Source organism: Mustelus asterias, chromosome 11 (assembly GCF_964213995.1).
Source record: "Mustelus asterias chromosome 11, sMusAst1.hap1.1, whole genome shotgun sequence".
Taxonomy (NCBI): domain Eukaryota; kingdom Metazoa; phylum Chordata; class Chondrichthyes; order Carcharhiniformes; family Triakidae; genus Mustelus; species Mustelus asterias.
Genome location: NC_135811.1, coordinates 100,725,324 through 100,746,197, shown reverse-complemented (window position 1 = coordinate 100,746,197; position 20,874 = coordinate 100,725,324). Strand labels below are relative to the sequence as shown.

Here is a 20,874-nt window from a genome sequence, read left to right as displayed (position 1 = left end):
AAGGTAAACATTGGTCCTTTAGAGGATGGGAAGGGGGAATTTAATAACCGGAAATGAGGAAATGGCCAAGGCATTGAACAGATATTTTGTGTCGGTCTTCGCAGGGGAAGACACAAATAACATGCAAAAAATTGATGACAAGAGGGCTATGGCAGGTGAGGACCTAAAAACAATCATTATCATTAAAGAAGCAATGTTAGGATCGCTTCTCGGCCTTTTGGCTAAGATCAAGTGTAGTATCGATATGCTGTGCTTGGTTGAAGTCATTAGGTTACATTTTAGCTTCATTTGAAGCAATTTTTAAAAGCGGCATCTCGGCCTTTTGGCTAAGATGCAAATGAGATCAAGCCTTGGAGGAGGAGCTATTCCTACTCCAATCAGCTTGGATCATGTAGATCAAGATCAAGACAGGAGGTGAGAGCTTGGATCGGGAATGTCTCAACTTGTTGAGACTCTGAATTGGACTTGATTTGATTGAATTGGAATAAAAATAACAAAAAAAGCTAATGGAGCTAAAGGTAGACAAGTCTCCTGGTCCTGATGGAATGCATCCCAGGGTACTAAAAGAGATGGCAGGGGAAATAGCAAATGCACTCGTGGTAATTCACCAAAATGCGCTGGACTCTGGGGTGGTTCCCGCAGATTGGAAAACAGCAAATGTTACGCCACTGTTTAAAAAAGGAGGTAGACAAAAGGCGGGTTACAATAGGCCGGTTAGCTTAACTTTGGGGAAAATGAATCTATCATCAAGGAAGAAATAGCGAGACATCTGGATATAAATTGTCCCATTGGGAAGATGCAGCATGGGTTCATGAAGGGGAGGTCATGTTTGGCTAAGTTAGTGGAATTCTTTGAGGACATTACAGGCACGGTGGACAAGGGGGAACCGGTGGATGTGGTGAATCTGGATTTTCTGGATGAAGTCATTCAACAAGGTGCTGCACAAAAGGCATAAGATAAAGGCACACAGCATTACAGGTAATGGATAGAGGATTGGTTAACTAACAGAAAGCAAAGAGTGGGGATAAATGGGTGTTTTTCTGGCAATCAGTGATTAGTGGTGTGCCTCAGGGATCAGTGTTGGGACTGCAATTGTTTACAATTTATATAGATGATTTGGAGTTGCAGACCAAGTGTATTGTGTCAAAATTCACAGATGACACTAAGATGAATGGTAGAGCAAAGTGTGCAAAGGACATTGAAAGTTTGCAAAGGGATATAGATAGTTTAAGTGAGTGGGCAAGGTTCTGGCAGATGGAGTACAATGTTGGTAAATGTGAGATCATCCACTTTGGTAGGAATAATAGCAAAATGGACTACTATGTAAAGGGCAAAAAATTGTAACATGCTGCTGTGCAGAGGGACCTGGGTGTCCCTGTGAATGAATCACAAAAAGTTGGTTTGCAGGTGCAGCAGGTAATTAAGAAGGCAAATGGAATTTTGTCCTTCATTGCTAGCGGGATGGAGTTTAAAAACAGGGAGGTTATGTTGCAGCTGTATAAAGGTGCTGGTGAGGCCACACCTGGAGTACTGTGTACAGTTTTGGTCTCCTTACTTGAGAAAGGATATACTGGCACTGGAAGGGGTGCAGAGGAGATTCACTGGGTTGATTCCAGAGTTGAGAGGGTTGGCTTGTGAGGAGAGACTGAGTAGACTGGGACTATACTGATTGGAATTTAGAAGAATGAGGGGCGGGGGGGGGGGGGGGGGGGGGAGGAGGATCTTACAGAACATATAAAATTATGAAGGGAATAGATAAGATAGAAGCAGGGAGATTGTTTCCACTGGCAGGAAACTAGAACTAGAGGGCATGGTCTCAAAATAAGGGGGAGAAGATTTAGGACTGAATTGAGGAGGAACTTCTTCACCCAAAGGGTTGTGAATCTGTGGAATTCCCTGCCCAGTGAAGCAGTTGAGGCTACCTCACTGAATGTTTTTAAGGAAAAGATAGATACATTTTTGAACAGTAAAGGAATTAAGGGTCATGGTGAGCGGGCGGGTAAGTGGAGCTGTGAAACAACAGAAAGAATGCTTTCTATGGTGCACCTGTAAAAGTTGGAGAGTTGTAGTGAACATGCTGAAAGTAGAGGCTACAGTATTAGTCTCCTTATTTAAGGAAGGATGTAAATTCATTGGATGCAGTTCAGGGAAGGCTCACTAAACCAAAATTGTGCTGGGTGAATTGTCTTATGAGAAATAGTTGGCCAGACTCGATTCAAAACCGCTGGAGTTTAGAGGAGTAAGAGGCAACTTGATTGAAACATATAAGATCCTGAGAGGATCCATGTGGAGGGGATGCTTCCTCTTGTGGGAACATCTAGTATCAGGGGCCACTGTTTAAAAACAAGAGGCCACCCACTGAGAACATAGGTGAGGAGAAATCTTTTCCCTCTCAGATGATAGAGAGTCTTTGCAACTCTCTTCCTCAAAAGGCAGTGTAATGACTTGAATCAGACCATTGAGGTTGGCCTATTGGAATATGAACTTCCTGATTAAGGAATCAACTGATGGGCCAATTGGGGAGTCTTTCCCTTGTATTTAACCGGGAGTGTCGGTTCCTCTGGCACTCCCGAAGGTAGACTGCTGACTGATAGCACTCTGTGTACTGCTGTTGGGATTGTAAATAAAGGGATTCTGGTGAAGGGACTTCTGCCTCTGAAGACTTATTACAGGCAGTGGAAGAAGAGTCTTTGAATATTTTTAAGGCAGAGCGAGATAGATTATGATAAACAAAGGAGTGAAAGGTTATCGGGGTAGGCAGGAATGTGGGGTTGAGGTTATATTCAGATCAGCCATGATCTCATTGAATAGTGGAACAGGCTCAAAGGGTCAAGTGGTCCATTCCTGCTTCTACTTCGCATGTTCATAAGTCCCACTCACACTACTCACTCACCATTTTCAAAATGTCAACCTTTTCTGTGGAACCTGAGCACAGATGTAGCATAAAATTGTGGAAAGATTTCTCCTTTTGCTCTTAGATGTTTTTATTTCTAATAAATGTGAATACAGTCGAACTTAGAATTTCAATAATCAATTCTACGAGGAACAGACGGAAATCTTCAGATAAATGTTGTGGCTTCTGTGGTGTAGTTTCAATCATTCTAGAATTTACTCATGTTGCAAAATGACAGTTATAGAATCATAGAGTCATAAAATCCCTACATTGCAGAAGGAGGCCATTCAGCCCATCGAATCTGCACCAACTCTCCGACAGAGCATCCTACCCAAGTCCACCTCCTCTCTCATCCCCGTAACCCCACGTATTGACCCCATTAATCCCACTAGCCTACACATCTTGGGACACTAAACGACAATTTAGCATGCCAATCCACTTAACCTGCACATCTTTAGACTATGGGAGGAAATTGGAACACCTGGAGAAAACCCATACAGACACGGGGAGAAAGTGCAAACTCCGCACAGTCACCCAAGACCGGAATTGAACCCGGGTCCCTGGAACTGCCTCTGACAGTGGATTTAAAGTAAAGTAAAGTTTATTTATTGGTCACAAGTAGGCTTACATTCACACTGCGATGAAAGCACTGTGAAAATCCCATAGTCGCCATACTCCGGTGCCTGTTCAGGTATAGCCATGATGTGGAGATGCCAGCATTGGACTGGGGTAGGAACAATAAGGAGTCTCACAACACAGCAGGTTAAAGTCCAACAGGTTTATTTGGAATCACGAGCTTTCGGAGCACTGCTCCTTCATCAGGTGAGTGATTCCAAATAAACCTGTTGGACTTTAACCTGGCGTTGTGAGACTTCTTACTGCTCGGATACACTGAGGGAGAATGTGGCCTGGCCAATGCACCTAGTTAAAGTCCAACAGGTTTATTTGGTAGCAAATACCATAAGCTTTCGGAGCAATGCTCCTTCGTCAGATGGAGTGGTCTCCATCTGACCACTCCATCTGACGAAGGATCATTGCTCCGAAAGCTTATGGTATTTGCTACCAAATAAACCGGTTGGACTTTAACCTGGTGTTGTGAGACTTCTTACTGTGCTTACCCCAGTCCAACGCCGGCATCTCCACATCAATGCACCTAACCAGCACATCTTTGGACTGTGGGAGGAAATTGGAATACCCAAAGGAAACCCACACAGACACGGGGAGAACGTGCAAACTCCCACAGCGACCCAAGCCGGGAATTGAACCCGCGTCCCTGACACTGTGAGGCAGCAGTGCTAACCACTGTGCCACCATGACGCCCCAAAAAAGTTGCTAACGTTGGTAGGATTTCAAGGATAGTGTATTAATGTCCTGGAAACAAATTGAAAAATACTATACAGGGCGATAACTTCCTGAGTGCAGCAAAAATAATGACATAACAGTTCTGGCTTTATAATCTGCCTGTTACAGAGACAATTGCATTCTTTCTCTGAAAGTAATTTATATCCAAGCAAATAATAAAATTAGCTTTGTAACCTTGGAGTTTTTAGAGACCATCAGTGAGGGGTTATTATTGCAATGTTGCAGCAAGAATATGGTCTGTGACCACCAATTCTCCAGGTGCTAAATCTCGATTCTCACCTGGGGAAGGTCACACATGCTCACAAGTGTGACAAGTCACTTCCACACAGTGTGGGGGTGGTGGGGGGAATCCCAAACCAACTTCGTTTCCTGTTCTCTTGGAACGTACGATGCAGGGAAAATGAAATGCTGGCGCCCGGTGGGTTCCAGGTCTTGTATTGTGCTGATTTTGCTGATTGCAATAAGGGGAGCAGGAGTCATCTTCAATAATGTTTCACCAAGACGCTTGTGAACCTGCCCTCTGCACCACCAATAAACTCTCAGCATCGAGGGAGGCGATGGCCTAGTGGTATTATCGCTAGACTATTCATCCAGAAACTCAGCTAATGTTCCGGAGACCCGGGTTCAAATCCCGCCACAGCAGATGGCGGAATTTGAATTCAATAAAAAATATCTGGAATTAAGAATCTACTGATGACCTTGAAACCATTGCCGATTGTCAGAAAAACCCATCTGGTTCACTAATGTCCTTTAGGGAAGGAAATCCGCCGTCCTTACTTGGTCTGAACTACATGTGACTCCAGAGCCACAGCAATGTGGTTGACTCTCACCTGCCCTTGAAGGGCAACTAGGGATGGGCAATAAATGCTGGCCAGCCAGCGACGCCCATGAACGAATGAATAAAAAGATAACTATACTAAGGTCAGTCATTCATTGCATATTATTCATCTGTTCAGAAACACCTTGTAGTTCCTCTCATTGCTACATCTAGGCTGGAATTTTATTGGCCTGCCTGCTATGGAAATTGGAGAGGGCGAGGGGCGGACCATGGGAAGGTCTGTTGACCCCAGGCAGGATTTTATGGTTTCGGGAAGAGCGAGGCCATAAAATCCCACCCCTAATTTCTTGTTAAACAATTCCTGGGATTTCCACTTCCACTATTCTCTCTGGGAGTTGTTCCAAGTGTTGGGTGTTGTGGATGTGGAAGTCTTCCTGCTGGGTCTGACATTAATTCTTTTTTTGTGAGTAGGCACTGAGGCAGAATAGTATTTGATGACAAGTTGAATTAGATGAGAAGGGAAATAATTAGTTCCTCGGATCAGAATGGGACATTTGGGATCACCTACCTCAATCCTGGATGTCACAAGTGGAGCTCTGCTGTTGTATACCTATGAGCCTTAAGTCCTACAAAAGACCTGTTTGGACACAGAATCACAAAATTGTTACTGTGCTGAAGGAGGCCATTCAGCCCATCATGTCTGCAGGCTTTCCAAATAAGAGGGGCGCCAAGGCGACACAGTGGTTAGCACTGCTGTCTCACAGCGCCAGGGACCCGGGTTCAATTCTGGCCTCAGGTCACTGTCTGTGCGGAGTTTGCACGGTTCTCCCCGTATCTGCGTGGGTTTCCTCCAGTGCACCAGTTTCCTCCTGCAGTCCAAAGATGTGCGGGTTAGGTTGATTGGCCATACTATATTGACCCTAGCGTCAGGTGGATTAGCAGGGTAAATATGTGGGGTTGCGGGAATAAGGCCTGGGTAGGATTGTGGTCGGTGCAGACCCGATGGGCCAAATGGCCTCCTTCTGCACTGTAGGGATTCTATGATTCAATTCCCCTGCCTTCTCCCTGTAACCCTGCACATTCTTCCTTTTCAGATAACAGTCTAATTTCCTTTTAAATGCCTCGATTGGACGTGCCTCCACCACACTCTCAGGCAGTGCATTCCAGATCTTAACCACTTGCCACGTAAAAAAGCTTTTTCTCATGTCGCCTTCAATTCTTTGGCCAATTATATTCAATCGGTGTCTCTCATTCTCAATCCTTTCATGAGTGGGAACAGTTTCTATCTGCTCTGTCCAGACTCCATATGGTTCTTAATACCTCAGTCAGATCACCTCTCAGCCTTCGCTTCTCCTAGGAAATAGTCCCAACTTCTCCATTCTATCTTCATAACTGAAGTTCCTCATCCCTGGAACCATTCTTATGAAGCTTTTCTGCACTCTCTCCAATGCTTTCACATTTTTCTTAAAGTCATCCAGAACCGAACACAATACTCCAGTGAGGCTGAATTAATGTTTTATACAGGTTCAACATAACATCCTTGATATGGTACATTATGCCCCTATCAATAAAGACTAGGATATTGTATGTTTTATTAACTGTCTTCTCAATCTGTCCTACTATCTTGCTATAATCCAGGTCAGAAATTCCAAGGTGTTTTATGAAATCAGCCTCGATCATAGGCTTTGCACTTTGAATTTGGCACATGTAAGCTTAAGATGTTTCACTCCAGGTGTGATTCAAATGACCCGCTAGGGAGCTTTTATCAACATTTATTTAAGAATACAGTTAACACATAATAAGAAAGTTGGCAATAACTTCTGCCAATTACAAAAACACAACTATAACATTGTATAAACCTTAACAGCTATGAATGCTATGAATGTTGTTTCAAACAAACATCCCTACAAACATACACCCCATTCTAGGCTTAGCACAGAAAGTAAGTATGCTCGCCTGATGCTGGATCTTGCAGCTTTGCAAATTAGTCCTTTGGATGTGGAATTGAAACACTGATGCTTTCCTCCCCTGGAACTTCCAGCCCACTTTGAGACAGGGACACCACTTGCCTCTAATTTCTCACTAGCCAGCCACCAAGAGATGAATTTCCAATACCAGGGAGAGAGACACAAAGAGACACTGTTTTCAGTCTGCAGTCCCAACAGCCGCTGCCAAACTGAAAGTAAAAGCCTTTGGATTTCCTCCTGTATGAAAAAAACTATCCAAAGGTACCACTTGACCTGTCAATCAGTCGCAAATCAACAATTCCCAAAAGGGTCATAAACTCCAGAACATTGCATTAGTCCAAATTAAAAATGAACAAAAGGCTTATTATATGGCTTTAACAATAATAAAAGATGCCACTCCAGAAATCATGGTGCCAATGACAAAAGAACCAGGCCTGTTTCAAAAAATGCAGCAACATGATTAAGATCATCATCATAGAATCATAGAAACCCTACGGTGCAGAAGGAGGCCATTCGGCCCATCGAGTCTGCACCGACCACAATCCCACCCAGGCCCTACCCCCACATATTTTACCCGCTAATGTACGCATCTCAGGACTCTAAGGGGCAATTTTTAACCTGGCCAATCAACCTAACCCGCACATCTTTGGACTGTGGGAGGAAACCAGAGCACCCGGAGGAAACCCACGCAGACAATGTGCAAACTCCACACAGACAGTGACCCGAGCCGGGAATCGAACCCGGGACCCTGGAGTTGTGAAGCAGCAGTGCTAACCACTGCTACCGTGCCGCCCATGTTTCTTAAAGGCACAGTAGTGGCACAACCTTCAATAATCTTGGAAGTAGTCTCACAACACCAGGTTAAAGTCCAACAGGTTTATTTGGTAGCATGAACTTTCATAGTGTTGCCCCTTCATCAGGTGAGTGAAGAGTTCGGTTCACAAACAGGGCATATATAGACACCAACTCAATTACAAGATAATGGTTGTAATGCAAGTCTTAACAGGTAATCAAGTCTTTACAGGTGCAGACAATGTGAGTGGAGAGAGGGTTAAGCACAGGTTAAAGAGATGTGAATTGTCTCCAGCCAGGACAGTTAGAGAGATTTTGCAAGACCAGGCAAGTCATGGGGGTTACAGATAGTGTGACATGAATCCACGATCCTGGTTGAGGCCGTCCTCATGTGTGCGGAACTTGGCTATCAGTTTCTGTTCGGCTGGAAGGCGTGGTTCATCGGTAAGACCACGCAGACGCTACGACAATGGATGAACGGATACCGCGCGACCATCGCTAGGCAGGAGTGTTCCCTTCCTGTTGAGGAACATTTCAGCAGTTAAGAACATTCAGCCTCTGATCTTCGGGCCTGGGCGCTAATCATTAAAACTACCCTTCCCTTCTTAATCTCTCAGCATTCAATGGCTTGATAACCCCATTATTTTGCCCATTATTTTCAGCCATAATCCCTCCTCACTCTTCCAAGTCCACTCAACACCCTTTATCCTCCAGTGAAAATGGCACTCCCCATCAAAAATGAATTGGAATTATAGAATCATAGAATCCCTACAGTGCAGAAGGAGGCCATTCAGCCCATCGAGTCTGCACCGACCACAATCCCACCCAGACCCTATTCCCGTAATCCCACATACTTACCCTAGCTAGTACCCCTGACATTGGGGTCAATTTAGCATGGCCAATCCACCTAACCCGCAGATCTTTGGACTGTGGGAGGAAACTGGAACACCCGGAGGAAGCCTACGCAGACATGGGGAGTCCATGCAAACTCCACACAGACAGCCACCGGAATTGAACCCGGGTCCCTGGCGCTGTGAGGCAGCAGCGCTAACCACTGTGCCATCATGCCGTCTTGGTGCCTTATCATCTTAAAGTCCCCTCCTTATCAATTTTAAATCCTTCAAGTCTCTGAATTACCTCCTTGTTACCATGGCCTGGGTAACAAGGAGGTAATTCAGATGAAGGTAATCCTTGGTAAAGACAGATGCAAAGTATTTAATTAATATATCAGCTATTCCACTACCTCCATGCATAAAGCCCCCTTTTTGGTCCCTAATCTGTCCGATTCCTTTTAACCACCTTTTTACTATTTATATGCCGATAGAAGATTTTGAAATAAACTTTAATGTGAGCTACCAGTCTGTTTTCATACTCTCTCTTTGGTTTTCCTATTTGCTTTTTCACTTCCCCTCTGAACCTTCTATATTCGACCTGGTTCTCCATTGTAGTATCCACTTGACTTCTGTCAGCACGGTGGCACAATGGTTAGCATTGTTGCCTCACAGCTCCGGGGATCCGGGTTCAATTCCGGCCTTGGGTGACTGTCTGTGTGAGGTTTGCATGTTCTCCCCGTGTCTGCGTGGGTTTCCTCCAGAAAACTGTGGTTTCCTCCCGAAGATGAGTGGGTTAGGTGGATTGGCCATGCTAAATTGCCCCTTAGTGTACTAAGATTCGATGGATTAGCCATGGAATTACAGAGATAGAGTGAGGGAGAGGGCCTGGGTGAGATACTCTTTGTCAGAGAGTTGGTGCAGACTCGATTGGCTGAATGGCCTCTTTTGCACTGTAGCGATTCTTCTATAAGAACATTTTTTTCTTCTTCATCCTAATTTCTATCTCATTTGACACATATTTTAAAAGCCTAATGCTATTGGTGACAGGCAAGATGTTTCTGAGCATTCTTCACATAGCCTCGAGGAACATTGAACCAACTAGTGCTAAAGTAAAGTAAAGTTTATTTATTAGTCACAAGTAGGGCTTACATTAACACTGCAATGAAGATACTGTGAAATTCCCCCAGTCACCACACTCCGGCACCTGTTCAGGTCAATGCGTCTTTCAGAACCTGGATGGAAATCGGAGCACCCGGAGAAAACCCACGCAGACACGGGGAGAATGTGCAAACTCCACACAGACAGTCGCCCACGCTGGGAATCGAACCCGAGTCCCTGGCTCTGTGAGGCAGCAGTGCTAACCACTGTGCCACCGTGCCACCCCTGCTACCCCTCAAAACTACTGAACACTCTTAGTAAACCCACATCTGCTGAGTCTTCCTACTTTTTGCCAATTGCAGCAGTAAAGCATTAATGGATAATATGCGTAGAGATCTGAAAGAAGAAAAAGACAACTATTTCTTGGTGCAAAATGTGATTTTATTTTACATTTTTATATGCAAGGAATTAAAAAAGTCAGTGTAAATTCTGAACACCAGAAGCAGGAACACAGATTGTCTTAAGAGCGCTGATTAAATTTTATCAACTGGTTAATAAATGAGACATTTCAGTGCAATCATAGAATTAGAGAATGATACTGCACAGAAAAAGGCCATTCAGTCCAACATGTCTGTGCCAGTTCTTTGGCAGAGTCAACCCAATTCCCCACTCTTTCTCCATTTCCCTGTAATATTTTCCTTTCGCATCTTTATCCAATTCTTCGATTTGATTTGATTTGATTTATTATTGTCACGTAGTAGTATACAGTGAAAAGTATTGTTTCTTGCACTCTATACAGACAGAGCATACTGTTCATAGAGAAGGAAAGGAGAGGGTGCAGAATGTAGTGTTACAGACATAGTTAGGGTGTAGAGAAAGATCAACTCAATATAAGGTAAGTCCATTCAAAAGGCTGATGGCAGAAGGGAAGGAGTTGTTCTTGAATCGGTTGTTACGTGATCTCAGGCTTTTGTATCTTTTTCCCGATGGAAGAAGGTGGAAGAGGGAATGTCCGGGGTGCGTGGGATCCTTAATTATGCTGGCTGCTTTTCCGAGGCAGTGGGAAGTGTAGACAGAGTCAATGGATGGGAGGCTGGTTTGCGTGATGGACTGGGCTTCATTCACGACCCTTTATAGTTTCTTGTGGTCTTGGACAGAGCAGGAGCCATACCAAGCTGTGATACAACCAGAAAGAATGCTTTCTGTGGGTGCACCTGTAAATGTTGGTGAGAGCCATAGCGAACATGCCAAATTCCCTTAGTCTTCTGAGAAAGACTTACAATGCCATTGGGGAGGGAATCCCAGGGTTTTTGATTCAGCGACTGTGAAGGAACGGTGATATATTTCCAAGTCATGAAGGTAAGTGGTTTGGAGAGGAACTTGCAGATGGTGGTGTTCCCATGTACCTGTCACCCTTGTCCTTCTAGATGGAAATGATCATGTGTTTGGAAGGTGCTGTCTAAGGCTCTTTGATGAATTTCTGCAACGCATCTGGCAGATGTTGAAATGCATTCGATTCTGAGTAGTACGATGATCGGTAACAGTACCTGTGGTTAAGGATAGAAAGATTAGCCATGGATCCAGCTGTTGATTCATTAGAACCATAGAAAATTACAGCTCAGAAACAGGCCTTTTGGCCCTTCTTGTCTGTGCCGAATCATTTTATGCCTAGTCCCACTGACCTGCACTTGGACCATATCCCTCCACACCCCTCTCATCCATGAACCCGTCCAAGTTTTTCTTAAATGTTAAAAGTGACCCCGCATTTACCACTTTATCCGGCAGCTCATTCCACACTCCCACCACTCTCTGCGTGAAGAAGCCCCCCCCTAATATTCCCTTTAAACTTTTCTCCTTTCACCCTTAACCCATGCCCTCTGGTTTTTTTCTCCCCTAGACAGGAACAGGAATGGTCAGTTGTGAGTTGATCCAGATAAAATCTGAAGAAGGGTCATAATCAACTCTCAGAATGCAAACTCTATTTCTCTCTCCACAGAGGCTGCCAGGCTGGCTGAGGAATTTCCGGCACTTTCTACATTAATTTCAGATTTCCCAGCATCCGCAGAATTTGGCCTTCATTGCAAGTAAAATGGAAATATTCCCAGCAAGCTTAGCACCGTCGGGAGGAACAACATGGAGGGAACAAATAGGGCGAGCAGATGAAAACTGACACATTTTCAAATAAAGGTTCGCTGTGGTTTGTTAACCTTTCAAATGCTAACACTCAGGAAGAATGAAAAGAAAGGGTTTGCAATTTTCATCAGAGTAAGGTTATGTTAACATTAGAATGCTTACTGTATGGTCCATCCAGATATAATGTGCGAACCACATCATCATTTTTAATTGGCCACAAAATTTCTTGGAAATAAACAGTGAGTTATCTTGTGACAAATCTGCTGCAAATTTACACGACAGTAACTGATATGTTAGCAGAAATCATATCAGTCACCCAGATGGCACTGACAGCCAGACAGCGCTAAACAAAGCTATACTTTACACACGATTTGCGACAATATCCACAATCTGAGTGATTACACAAACAAGGAATGGCCAAACCATACTAAATATGCAACATTTTCCCAAAGGTAGGGGAGTCTAAAACTAGAGAGCATAGGTTTAAGGTGAGAGGGGAGAGATACAAAAGTGTCCAGAGGGGCATTTCTTTCACACGCAGGGTGGTGAGTGTCTGGAACGAGCTGCCAGAGGTAGTAGGAGAGGTGGGTACAATGTTGTCTTTTAAAAAGCATTTAGATAGTTACATGAGTAAGATGGGTATAGAGGGATATGGGCCAAATGCGGGCAATTGGGATCAGCTTAGGGGTTTAGAAAAAAGGATGGCATGGACAAGTTGGGCTGAAGGGCCTGTTTCCATGCTGTAAACCTCTATGACTCTATTACTGATACAGATATTTTGGGGGAGATTCTCCCATCCCACTGCGCGAATGTTCTAGCGCAGCAGGCCAGGAGAATCACCCGTCGGCCGATTTGCGGGATTCCCCAGAGCATTTGCGCCACGCTTGCGTCTCCCAGGCCCGGATTTCCAACAGCCTCTGCGCGGCTCTGGAAATTGGCTGGGAAGCAGGGCTAGCATTTAAATAGTATTTTACACACTATTAATTCTCCAGGCCCGCTTGCATCTCCCACCCCGCCAGGAGTGATTCACTCCAGCGAGGTTCAGACTAGCTCCCCACTTTCAGGGAACGAGCGGGATGACCCCGCAAGAGCGATGGGGGAGGAAAACGGGGGCCCCCTTGGGAATCGGGCCCCGTGGTGGGTGGTGCCCCCTGGGCATGGGCACCCTGGCAGTGCCAGCCTGTTCCCCTGGCACTGCTAAAGGGCAAAGTGCCCATGCCAGAGGGCACCTTGGCACTGCCCATTGGGCATGGGGCAGTGCAAAGGGGGGGGGGCGAGGCCTACTGGTGGCAGAGCCTGCTGGGGGCAGGGCCCAGTGGGCGATCCGTGAGGGGGGGGTCCCGCTGCCACTCTGCATTGGGATCCGGAAGGGGCTGGAGGGAGGCCAGCGATCGGAGCGGGCTGAGGGTTAGGGGGGGTGCCCACTCGGGGGGGGGGTCTGCCGGGAGGGGGGCTGGAGGGGGGGGTGATCATCACTGCTGTGGGGTGCTGGAGATCGGGACATCGGGCCGGGAAGGGATGGGACGGGAGCGTTTGGGGCTGGTCCGGAAATGTTTGGGGAGGCTGCGATCGGTCTGTGGGGGTGGGTGGTGGGAGGAGGGGGGAGGTTGGGGGGGGCCAGCACTCTGGGGGTGCCCGGGCTTGCTAGTGATTTGGGGCCACCGCGTATGCGCAGATTTCAGCTTCCATGAGTAGGCCCTGCCCCCTGAAATGTAATGACATTCACGCTGGTGGCCTCTGCAGTGCAGAGTGTGGGAGATTCTTCTCTGAATTCCCACTGAAAGAACCAGCACGAATTACTCCAGTTTACCTGCAAATTTGACACTTAGGATTTTTTTGGAAGCATTGGTCCCTGATCACGACAAAAAACCGTTGTTAGATTGATGTCTCGATGGGTACAGGGAGAGCATATGGATATAGGGTGGCACGGTGGCACTGTGGTTAGCACTGCTGCCTGACAGCACCAGGGACCAGCATTCGATTCTCGGCTTGGGTCACTGTCTGTGCGGAGTGACCCACACTGGGCACATGGTAAGTCACACTGTGTGGCACACTCTGAGGTATGGCTGACCACTTGAAGATCTTTGAGCGACATTCTCCAGTTGTGACTGCAGCCGGAGAGAGTTTCGAACAGTTCCTCATTCCAAAAGTGCCAGCGAGTGCCCTGCCCCATCTAGTGGCACTGAAGGTAGTTGCAGGAGATTCTGCCCAATTTGGAATGAAAGAGATTTATTTGACTACGAGCACATCAGCCTGTCTGCATGTTCTTTTGTGAACTGTGATATGAAAACTACTCCAGACATTTTAGTCAGCAATCTGACTGAAACTGGCCTCCTGTGAGAGTCAGCTTAAAATGCAAAAGCTGTGCACTGTAACCCTCTATCGCTAAATACCAGCTCCCATTCAGACTGTGGAGGTGATTTTCCCAGAAAATGTCAAATTTGCATAAAAACTGGAGTAAATCCGGCTGTTATTTTCAATGGGAGTTCAGAGATGAATCTCCCACACTCTGTGCACTGCAGAGTGCCCCAGTGTAAATCAGTCCAAACATCAGTGGCCGGGGCCTATTCCCGCTGGAGAGGCCGGCAGCATAGCGCTGAGTGGGCCACTGCACATGCACCGATCTGTCAGCGCCGAGATCTGCACATGTGCTGTGGCTCCGCACTGCCGACCTCCCGATCGCTGACCAGCCCCACGACATCCACATCACCGGCCGTGCGATTCCCTCCACGGCCCAATCGCTGGCCTCCCGAACATGCTCAGGTAGCTCCCCCGCCCCCCCCCGCGCAGCCTCGATCTCCAGGTCCACCTCCCCCACCGATCCTCCCCACCCCACCGGCAGCCCTGAACACCCCCCTCACCCCACTCCCCCACCGTCCCCCCGCAGCCTTGATCTCCAGATCCACCCCCCTCCCAACCAATCCTCCCCCCGCCCCCCACCGGCAGCCCTGAATCCCCCTCGCAGTCCCATCTCGCTACGCTGCTTTTTTAGCACAGCGGGCTGTGTGACTTGTGCGGAGGCCATTTCCGCAGGCTCCCCACTGGGCGCCACGGTCTCCGCGCGGCTTCGACGGCAGGATTTCCAGTGCCGTCTGCTCCGTACCAGAAATTGGCACAGAGCTGCTTAACATTTGAAGACCCCAATTTCTATATATTTTAAACCTCATGAATGAGTCCGGGATTGAAGGCTCCAAGCCCACAAGCCTTTCCCCACCCCACCCCCCCCGCCCCCTCCCTCCCCCCCCAGGCAGGAGTGGTTCACTCCAGTGAGGTTTAGTATGGCTGCCCACCCACTTGTGGGGAGCTGGCAGCCCGACCCCGTTGGAGTAAACGGGGGGTCATCGAGGCCTCCCCAGAGGGTCGAGTGTCTTGAGGGGGAGGTGCCCCTATGGGCATTGCCAGCTGGCAGTGTCAGCCTGGGCCCTCCGGCACCACCCAAGGGACAAAGTACCAATGCCCAGAGGGCAAGTTAGCACTGCCCACCGGGCATAAGGCAGTGCCGGGGGGAGGGGGGAGGCTGATGGGGGTGGGGCCTGATGGGGGCCTCCGGGGGGGGGGCGATCTGTGAGGGTGGGGGTTCTGCTGCCCCTCTGTACTTTGGGCAGAGGGAGGGAGGCCAGCGATCAGGGCTGCCCATTGGGGTGGGAAGGAAGAAATCTAACAAAAATATCCGGGCAGAGTGACGGATTGTGGGAATTGCCATTCTTAAAGAACAATCACAAGGCTAGGAATTACTGCAGGCACGTGGCGGACTACCTCATTCCGTGTTGTAACTATTCTCTGTAGCCATCGCAGGGGATGTGTCGGTGGGATTGGGGTGGAGGTTGGGTGGTGGCACTGGATTGGTGTTAGGAAGAGATAAATAGCTAAATTATGGGAAGAAGATAACTCACAACTCAGAAACAGGGGTCGCTCATTTGGTCCTTCCAGCTTGCTCTGTCATGAAATAAGATCACAGCTGATCCGATTGTGGCCTCAACTCTTCATTCACCTACCCCTGATAACGTTTGACTCTCTTGTTAGTCAAGAATCTATTTACCTCTTCCTTACAAATAATCATTGACACTGCCTCCACCAATGCCCGGAAAAGTGACTTCCAAAGATTCATCACCCTCTGAGCACAAAAACTTCTTCTAATCTTCATCTTAAATGGAAAACCCTTAGTTCTAGTCTCTTCCACAAGGGAAACATCCTTTCATCATCCATTCTGTCTAGTTGACTCAGAATCTTACTTGTTTCAATAAGATCACCTCTCAATCTTCTAAACCCCAAATGGTCACAGTCCCAACCTATCCAACCTTTCCTCATTAGATAAACTCCTGCTGCATTCTCCCATTCCAGGTGTAACCAAATGAACCTTCTATGAACTGCTTGGGCAGCACGGTGGCACAGTGGTTAGCACTGCTGCCTCTCAATTCCCACGTTCAATTCCCATCTTGGGTCACTCTCTGTGTGGAATCTGCACGTTCTCCCTGCATCTGTGTGGGTTTCCTTCAGGTGTTCTGGTTTCCTCCCACAGTCCGAATGACATGCTGGTTAGGTATAATGGCCATGCTAAATTCTCCCTCACAGGCGCCGGAGTGTGGTGACTAGGGATTTTCACAGTAACTTCATTGCAGTGTTAATGTAAGTCTACTTGTGACACTAATAAATAAACTTAAACTAATACATTTATATCCTTTCTTAAATAAGGAGACCAAAACTGCACACAGTACTCTAGATGTGGTCTCGCCAACACCCTGTACAACTGTAGTGAAAAATCCCTACTTTTATATTCTATTTCCTTTCAATAAAAGTTAATGTTCCAGTTGCCTTCATAATCACTTCCAAAATATCAATGAACTGGGCTAAAGGGGGAAAGATTGCCTCATGGAACCTCAATGGACAATGGCATCAGTTGCTCCTGTAGGGAGCTTCTCATATTTCCAGAATTAGCTGACACTGTCACGTATCCATCTATATGATAGCATAACACAGGGGTGTAATAATACCCTCAATGGCTGTGGAGGAGGTGATGGCCTAGTGGTATAATCACTAGACTATTAATCTCAGCTAATGTTTTGAGGACCTGGGTTCGAATCCCGCCACGGCAGATGGTGGAATTTGAATTCAATAAAAAATATCTGGAATTAAGAATGATCCTGAAACCATTGTGGATTGTTGGAAAAACCCACGTGGTTCACTAATGTCCTTTAGGGAAGGCCACCATCTTCAAATGGTCTGGCCTACATGTGACTCCAGGACCACAGCAATGTGGTTGACTCTCAACTACCCTGCAAGTGCAACTAGGGACGGGCAATAAATGCTGGCCAGCCAGCGACACCCATGTCCCACGAATGAATTTTTTAAAAAATTCTCCGATCTCGCCAGCGGCTGGGAGTATCCAGTCCCGCTGCTTAGAACAGAGACTTGGTTGAACACTAAATCTTTGTTCTTGCCGGCAGCAGTAGCAGGCTGTGCTGGATTTGAGAATTCCAGCCAATGTGTGTTTCTCCAACTTTCCAGTAAAAGCTATTGTCGCATTTTACGGACACAGAACTGGAATGTATCACTCAGTGCTTTCATTCCTATGGCAACCATAATTAGTACACTGTTCACCTGCAACACTTAAAATAAATTAACCTGGTGAAAGCAGTGTCTGAAATGGTCCTGAAAATAAATTTTTCTGTTTAAAAATCTGGCCATTTGTGAATTATTGCATGGGTCTCTCCCTCTATTAACTGGCAGAGATAAGAGCCAATCTTGAACAGTGCCGGCTGAGTTAGCCTACAACCAGTGACCCCGCAGCATAACAGACATTTACTAATTAGTGAGATAGATTTTGAGGCAACCAACTTCAAATTCTAGCCTGAAATAACTCCCACAAGGCCCTTCACCGAACGCAGCTTTATTTACAATAGTTAGTAATACTCAGACAGGTACTTCCCAGGACAGGGTATTCACCCTGAGATGCCGGTAACCCGGACACTCCACATTACAAATACATCTGCAAGGCTCCCAGGTTGGACAGTATTGACCGCCTCAATCATATTCTAACAGGTCCACCTTGTGGACCTCGTTGAAGTCATTTAACCTCTCTCAAGAGAAGCGATGGCCAAATGGTATTTTCACCAGACTATTAATCCGGAAACTCAGCTAATGTTCTAGGAACCTGGGTTCGAAACTCGCCACGGCAGTTGGTGGAATTTGAATTTAATAAAAGATATTTGGAATTAAGAACCTACTGTTGACCATGAAACCATTGTCTATTGTCAGAAAAACCCATCTGGTTCACTAATCTCCTTTAGGGAAGGAAATCTGTTATCCTTACCTGGTTTGGCCTATATGTGACTCCAGACCCACAGCAATGTGGTTGATTCTTAACTGCCTTCTGAAATGGCCTAGCGAGCGACTCTGTTTCACGGGCAACTCGGGATGGGCAATAAATGCTTGTCAGCCAGCAAGGCCCAAGTCCCATGAATGAATAAAAATAATTACAAAGCCCATTGGTACTTTAACTCCCTTTCTTGGGTTGGCCATGCCAAATTGCTCCTCAGTGTCCCAAAATGTGCCAGTTAGGGGGATTGGTGGGGTAAATACTTGGGGTTACATGGATAGGGTCAGGGTGGGATGCTCAGTTGGAGAGTCGGTGCAGACTCAATGGGCCAAATGGCCTCCTTCTTCATTATAGGGACTCTATGATTCTTTCCAGTGCTTTTCCATTGTGTAAATGCACTTTTTAAGAAACAAAATAATTGCCATGTATTTGTAACCATTCTCCCAAATCCTTACTTTGGAATAATGGTCAAAAACCCAAAACATGACAGTTTCAACCATGCTAACTACTCTCATTGTGATTGTTGCTTAACATTTGGATTATCAACTATTTAAAAAATGATATTCTCCCTCACATCTGATATATCCATGCTAGAATGCCTTTGTGTGGCTACAATTTTCCTTTGTCTTTGTTTTTTGCACCCATTTAAAAATCTGACAGGATGTGCTGATGAATAAATTGCAACGACCCAGATGCTTAGCGATGGTGGCGGCCATTTTGAAAGTGGTAATAAAATTGAATCACATGGTGGATGAGATGCGCAAAGCTTACTGCTGCTCCTCTTTGCCTCTGTACCCTGATGAAAAATTGTAATGTGTGAAAAAATAGAGATTTACAAATTTTAAAAAATGAGGTCCGTAAATATGGAAATGCTGGCAACATGACGAGTAGCCTTTTAAAAGTTAAAGACAGAAGCCCAGTCTGATTCACGGATGGTGGCAATTGGCATTTGGAAATTATTTTTCCCACAAAGAACTGTCACCATACTGGGTCTTTGGGGGGGGATTTTAATTGTGTGTTATTTAATGTGAAAGGTATTCAAACGAGCTGCAGCCTTGATGAAGTGAGTCATCAAGTGATAGACATGGTCGTCTCAGTGACCTGAATCTTATGCAGTTTACAAGTAAACACCTGTGATATAATCTTTTCCAAATGTCTTGTATCACTAGTGGGTAATTGTGGGGGGGGGCAAATTTATAATAAACGAAGCATCTTAGAAGAGCTAAATTCCTGCCAACCCTTAGCTGAAGGCGGCAATTGCACAGCGCATTAAACAGGGAGTGGCTGTGTGGGATTTATTGATGGAAAATGTTGTACTAGTAAAAAGTATAACATCTGACTATCTGAACACAAAGACTGTGCAGTGGTGGTGGCTATTTCGCCAACACAACTTGCGTAGAAGCGACCGCGTCTTCAACATCAATCTTTCGCTGACATTCATATTTTGTTTGCCAAGTCCTACACCACCAAGTCAATGCGGAGGTCTCTCTTCTCTGGGCAGTGTTGAGTCAGCGGCATAACCCGGGTCTGCCACCTCAACGTCTTTCCTCTTAATGATGAAATAAACAAGATTGCGTTAATGGAAGGAATCATCTGAACACCTCTGGCCTACGCAAGTCATGCAGAGGGGTCCAATGGTGACCTGCGGCGCGGGAAATCGGAAACAGCACGACATTAAACCTTTTCCAACCGTCACTTTGTCTCTTTCGAAAGCCGTTCACGTTATCGCTGAATGGCACCTAGACATTTCAGTAACCACAAGGGACGGACTTTCCCCAGCGCATGGTACAAAATAAGGTAGTTTGTTTTCTATTATTAATGTATTCGCACCTTGGATCTGGTGGAAATGAAAATCCCCAAGCTGTCAGATGGTCATCTCCAGGATTACGGTAACATCCTTTGTGCTGATTTGTATATTGAGTTATTCTGAGAATGTAATAAATGCTCTCAGGATGAATGCCCGCCTCAACACAGCACCCTTACAGAAAATCATTTGCAGGCGCCATGCTCACTTGTAACACAGCAGCAAAGGTTTTAGGCCTTAAAGCGTGGTCCTAATTTTGGGGGTTAGCAGCAGCATTTCACGTTAAGCTTAATGTCTTTTTTCCCCTTTCTATTTGCTGTGGCGGGGACCAAGCAGGCAACCCGCTTTCAGGGCCACGTTAATGCCACACTGCATTTTCCTCCATATTATGTAGATACCTAAATGGAAGGTCCAACGTAAATGTCCAGACAACTCTGTTTTCTTTTCGCTTCCTACATTTGTAACATGTCCTTCCTCTTTTCTGCACCCTAACCTCAAACTAAAACTGATTTCACATTGTCTCTGACTTTAACCCACTCTTCCCCATGACATCAAAAATGTAGAGCATTGGTTATCCGTCACTCCTGGAAGCATTGAAAACCGAACCTTTCACCACCTAATCACTCAAATCCTGATTTACCCACCTCGTCTTTTACTCCTCTGAATTGCAGTTGGCGGCACGGTGGCACAGTGGTTAGCACTGCTGCCTCACAGCGCCAGGGACTCAGGTTCAATTCCTGGCTTGGGTCACCAACTGTGCGGAGTCTGCACGTTCTCCCCGTGGATGCGTGGGTTTCCTCCGGGTGCTCCGGTTTCCTCCCACAGTCTGAAAGACGTGCTGGGTTAGGTGCATTGGCCATGCTAAATTCTCCCTCAGTGAACCCGAACAGGTGCCAGA

The 20,874-nt window shown here is 46.2% G+C and overlaps 1 non-coding gene across 1 annotated transcript; it reads left to right on the top strand.

Moving 5' to 3' along the window:
• Positions 1-201: 201 nt before the first annotated feature.
• On the top strand, positions 202-400 carry LOC144501066 (U2 spliceosomal RNA). The gene has a single exon (XR_013499045.1). It is a non-coding gene; the product is annotated as a U2 spliceosomal RNA (small nuclear RNA).
• The last annotated feature ends 20,474 nt before the right edge of the window (positions 401-20,874 follow it).